Genomic DNA, 6,014 nt, shown 5'->3' with positions numbered 1-6,014 from the left:
AGTTATTCCTCCTGGACCTTTTTGGTATATAATTTTTCTGCTGGCGCTAATTGAGTTTTTCTGTTATGCCTATTGGTTAGCTCACTTCTTGCCAGGCACATATTTGTTTAGCTGTTTCCTGGACCATCTTCATCTTATTCTTACATTCTATACACTGTTTCCTTTAAGTATTTTTTCTTTCCGTACAAACCATCCTGACTTAGGTTCATTTTCCTTTGCATAGTCCAGCGAGTCATAGATCGCCGCCAAAGCTTTTTGTTTTCCCCACCCTCAAAATGGGTTCTGAAGCTAAAGACGAAAATCATGTACATTTCAGCCAACTTTTCATGGATTTTAGTTTGGGGATAGTGCTCCTTCCAGGATATAGAACATCAGTCACCATCTCTTTGTGCTGAAGCAACCCATTTGTCATACCTTTTTGGTATATTTCTTTCTATTAGCTGTTGGTTGATTAGTGACTGTCCCATTAGTGGCAACAAAACAGCATAAGTGATTATAATGACATTACGAATACAGTAATAAGGGGTTGGATCAAAGGGCCTTTCCTTCATTAGAGGAAGTATCTTTCTCCATTTTAGATATATCTTCACTATGAGTTTCAAATCACTTCAATATCGTTTCGGTAAGGTCTGTATAACCCTTTCAGTAGGTTAATTAATATCCCTTTGTTTGGCTTCAGGTTAGAGTTGTTTCCTAAAACAACCTTGTCCTTTCTGCCTGAACATTTATCCACTTATGTCTCACTAGTCTCTCTTTACATTTTCCTTTTCCTTTTTCTTCCTACCATTAATTTTTTACTCATTATAATTTTACCTAGTAATTACCTTGCTTCAGCTTTTCTCTCCTTCTTGTCTATCCCATGACAGTCACACCACTTTGTGACCTTGATCACAAAGTGACCTAGTAAATTGGCTTTACTAATCTCTTGCATCTGTCTTTATAATACTGACCAAATGCCATTTGTGATAAAGGAATAGCAGATGTAAGTACTGAGCCACTGTAGTAATAGAGCTACTGGTAATATACAGTAAATGACTGCAGATTTTTTCCCCTTGGAAGAGTATTAATAGAGACAGCTTTTGATTATTTGGTATGCACTTATTTATTCATTTATGTAATTTAAACATGTATACTGTATTTCACTATTTATGCAACTGTCACCTAACTGCACAGAACAGATCTTTTTGGTAGGCAGAAAACATGTTTGTTTTTTTCAGAAAAGAAAAACAGACAACTGCATTTTGTTAAAATTCACCTTTCCAGCAAAAGCAATTGCTCCCTAATTTTTTATGGGTTTTCAGGCTATGTGGCCAGTTCAGTAAAGTTTCTTCCTGATGTTTCGCCAGCATCAGTGGCTGGCATCTTCAGAGAATGCTTTGCCTGGAAAAAGTGGGTCTCTATATACTGTGTGGCCTGGGAATGCAGGGTGATTTGCATGTGTATTATTTCTGTGCTGGCCTCAGTCTGGGCGGCTAATGGAAAGAGGATTAATGTCTGCTAATTGGTGATCATTATCTGCTGGGAAAGCCCCTGACTCTGAATGATTTCCCATTTGCATTTGCTGAGTCCTTATTTTGCTATTCCTCAGGACTGGTAGCCAAATTTTGTTCTTCACTTTAAAGGTTTCTTCTTTCCGGTTAAATTGTCCAGGTGTTTGTGGATTTCAGTGGCTTCCCTGTGCATCCTGACATCGTAGTGGTTGGCTACAAGTCTATAAACCAGGATCATTTGTTTTTAAAGGATTAACAAATCCATGATTTTATGGCATAGAAGATGATCTTTCAGGTTATGACAGTTATATGAGATTGCATTAGGATGGATGAACGTGCCAGTTTTCCCCACATTCTATATTTAAATTTTAAGTTCTCCTCATTGAAATTACACTTGTCCCTCCATATTTGCTAGGGTTAGGGCACAGACCCCCGTGAATATGGAAAAACCACAAATAATAAAAGCACTGTTTTACCTGAGAGGATACCTCTCTAGGAATTTCTAGGTCCTCCCGTGCAACTCTGTGGTCAATGTCCGATAGACACTGGCCATAGAACTGCACTGGAGGAGCTACAAGGCCTAGTAGAGTATTCTCTCTAGGAATCTCTAGGTCTTTCAGTGCAACTTTTAAAGCTGACCAAGTTGCACTGGAAACCTAGATATTCTTAGGAGACATATTAATCAAATCCATGAATATTCAAATCTGCAAATATCAAAGTCACAAATATGGAGGGATGAATTTATAAAGAAATTTGTGGAGCACTTGCTTCGGAGCTGATTAACTTGATTTCTTTTCAGCTCACCTGCTTTTCAAACCAGAAGTTTAATGGCCATTTCTCAGGATAGGTTTGATTCTATATTCCTGCATGACAGTAGATTGGACTAGATTGTTCTTGTGGCCTTTCCAATCTATGATTCCAGTTATTTTATTTTTAAAAAAGTGAACTGTAGAAAATTAATCTATACTTGTCAGAATCCAGAGCATTAAAAACTAATTTTTTTGGACTACAAGTACAGATTCTAGCGTGGCTACTAATTCAGGAACTCCAATCCAAAAAAAAAAAAAAAGTAACTCTTCAAATGCAACAGTACAGCAATTCACAACAAAGAAAGGACCATGTGGTGCCTGCCTGCCATTGAGCAATAACAGATGGGAAGCCTGGTAATAAAAAGGAGTACCAATTCTAATTCAGCATGCAAACATGGTTGGCTATACGGATTTCAAGGCAGACTACTAAATCAGTTCAACAATCAAAGAGCTGAGCAGATAGGTGGAAAAGCATGGCCTGGGTCCTCTCCTGCCTGCCGTGAGCTAAACCCCACCAACACACAGCTCACTCCTAAAGTGGGACATGAAAGCCAGAGCTGATTGGGAGTGCCAGGAGCTAGATTCTCCCTTTTGATCCGGTGTAAAGAACCAGAGCTTGGCCTTGCCATGGCTTCCAGCCATGTTGCAGGCATGTGTCGTATGTTGCACTCCGGAGACTTCTGCATGAACAAGTGAATCTGTCAGTTTGACATCTCAGATTTTGTTTAAAAACAAAATTGCTTCTGTCAGATTTATGAATAATTTTAATATTTTGGAATATGTATGTGTATACATACACATTAACACAATTAATAGCCTCATTGCTAGATCCATGTTCAGTGGGTCTTTGTTATCCACTGGGGTTTGGTTCAGGATTCACCATGATACCAAAATCCATGGATGCTCAAATCCCATTAAAAACAAGGTGAAGTAAAATGCTGTACCTCATAAGGGTTTTCCTTTGACAATATTGTCTAGTTGTGTCTGACTGCAGGGATGCTGTTCGTCCCTTACTAAGAGAAGTGCCACATTGTCAGACAACTCTGTGATCATGTGGCCCACATGATTGCACAAAATGCTGTTACCTTCCCACTGAAGTGTTATCTTTTTATCTACTTGCACATTTCTATGCTTTCAACTACTAGGTTAGCAGAACCTAGAACTAGTAATGGGAGCTCACCCCCATCATGAGGTGCTTGGGTCTTGATCTGCCAACCTGCCAATCTTAGCATCATCAGAGTCAGTGTCTTAACCACTGAGCCACCATGTTCCATAAAAATGGCAAAATTAAGATTTGCTTTTTGGAATTATAATATATATATATATATATATATATATATATATTCTCAAACATGAATGGATGCATCTGTGGATAAAAATCGAGGGATATCAAGGGCAAACTGTATACTTCTCCATATCAGATGTTGTGGACAAGCAATAATAGATGATTCCTTGCCTTTCATTGTTTGACTTTTGGTCTGCTCTGTCAAGGACCTTCTGATGCTCCAAAATTATTTGCTTTGGCACCTTCCTTTTCCATATCCCCTCAGACATAAGCATAATTTCGTTTCTTGTATCCTGCCATCCCTTCCTTCCAGCTTTGCTTTATTCTCACATTCAGTTTGTCTACTATGGGGCAAAATAGGCCTGTGACTTGGAGCGGCCTCTGGCTGCTCCAGACCCAATTAGCCCTTGATTGGCTGGTGACTGTGGTGACTGGTGGTCTACTCTGAAAATGGGCTGCTGCCATGTCTCCAAATGGGCCACTGGCAAGGAGCAGCTTTTTGAAGCTCCTTTCCCAGCGGCTTCATTGGGTGCATACGTCCTCTGCACACCATGCTCTGAAGCAGCCAGAAGCCACAGCTTTTGCCCATCTGTTTTTGGCCTATGTTTGCTACAATCCAACTATTTTGTTCTGCACAAACTCTAACATGCAAAACTAGGTTTCTCCATATTTCTCACAATATGTCTTAATTTCTCTCTCTCATCTTCCTTATTTCACCTGGCAATAAAATTGCACCCTGTTCAATGATAAGAAATCTTTATAAGTATTTTAGAGGAATGAACAATGAAGCCCTACGGCAATGTGATGCTACAGCTTTTCTAAACTTAACGTTCTCCAGTAATTTCATTATAAATGATTTTTGAGCTACACTAACTTGTGCTGCATTTAATAGGGAACAGATCTTGCAGAATTGATCAGTTTCTTTGGTGTTATGCATGCTTGCCAGTAGCTTCCAACATTTAATTTAGTTTAGGGAGTTATAAATTCTATGAAAGTGCCAATGGGCTTTCTAAACGGCCTTTTGGGACGTCCTCCGGACGTCCCATTTTAAAAAAGGGGGTCTCTTATAGACGCCCCTGTGCCTATTACGGACTCTGTCCGTACAAGATGGGCCGGCCTTTCTACATGGCCGGCGCCATCTTTACGCATCGGACGCACAGCGTCCAGATGCGTCGCGCCGCTGCTGACGTAGCGAGCGCCCCTGGCGCCTCGCTACGTCGCAAAACGCGACGCAAAGAAGCTCCATTTTGGAGCTTCTTTTTTCGGTCCGCGCGGGAGTCGGCCGTCTATAGGCTCCGGCTCCCCCGCGGACCTTCTGGCGGCGGCGGCAGACCGCCCAAAGCGGTGGTGTGTACCCCGCCATTGTTTCTTCTCTTTTGGAAACACCTTTGGGTTAGGAAGCCCTGTTTTGGAGTCCAGTAAGAACTTCCTCAGATCTATAGGTTCACTGCTGTATTATAGGGATGCCCCCTCCCCCACAGGCTAAGCCTGGCAGGCACGGAATCTTACTGAAGTCTTGGACCCTCATGTATTCCTGGTTATATTCACATAATGCATTCCAGGTTGAGAACTTCTTTGTCACCTCATCATCTCAGCAGCCATCTTTACCTATATTGCCATCAGTGACATGGCACTTCACATGTAATAAATAAAGAATAAATAAAAAAAATGGGGAGCCCCTTGACAAAAGTGTACATCTAAAATATGGGAAAATACATGGAAGGGAAGAGATAATACAAAGAACATCTACAGTATCTATCTTCTATCTATCTATCTATCTATCTATCTATCTATACACAAACACAAACCACACACACACACACAGAGAGAGCACACAAACTGCAAATAAATTATGCAATGGTGATACAAAAAATGCAAGGGTCCCAAGAGGGTACCTAGGTTCAATGTGCAATAAAGGAATTAAATTATCTCAAATGAAGGGTGTGAGAGGGCTTCAGGTAACTAAAATGCAGGTCAGAAAATCGCCATGCTAGATCCCAAATTCATGCACCACCCCACCTGACTGTGACAAGGAGATGGAGACATGGTACAATGATCACTTTCCTGGAAGCCCTGGAAAAGATGTGAACTGAAGGTGGGGTGGGCAGGCTGGAGCTTCAGGGGAGCTGGCCACTGCTGGCGGGGCAGCTGGATACAGGCTTTCTTGCCTGATTGAAATGAAAACTGCTGCCATTCACTCCAGGCTGGTAGAGCAGCCAGTGAGTTTTGACCAGGGGCATGAACCACATTGGCTTCAACTGGCTCAGAAGAGAAGCCAGGGGTTCAGAAGCCATCCAGACTTCATTGGTTGCAACCTCCCACCAGCTGTGCAATCCCAGGTGATGAACAGTCTCTGGGAAAAAGACACTGTCAGTGGCCATGAATGCCACCAGGGTTTTGCTCCTGCCCCACCACATAAAATGGCCACAG

General features: G+C 41.5%; 1 pseudogene; it reads right to left on the bottom strand.

The window, feature by feature from the left end:
• Positions 1-76: 76 nt before the first annotated feature.
• Positions 77-2,952, bottom strand: LOC121920636 (annotated as a pseudogene).
• Between the last annotated feature and the right edge of the window lie 3,062 nt (positions 2,953-6,014).

The sequence above is a fragment of the Sceloporus undulatus genome, chromosome 2 (assembly GCF_019175285.1).
Source record: "Sceloporus undulatus isolate JIND9_A2432 ecotype Alabama chromosome 2, SceUnd_v1.1, whole genome shotgun sequence".
In the NCBI taxonomy this organism is placed as follows: Eukaryota; Metazoa; Chordata; class Lepidosauria; order Squamata; family Phrynosomatidae; genus Sceloporus; species Sceloporus undulatus.
The sequence above is the reverse complement of the archived record's forward strand: the minus strand, read 5'-3'. Positions and strand labels throughout refer to the sequence as shown.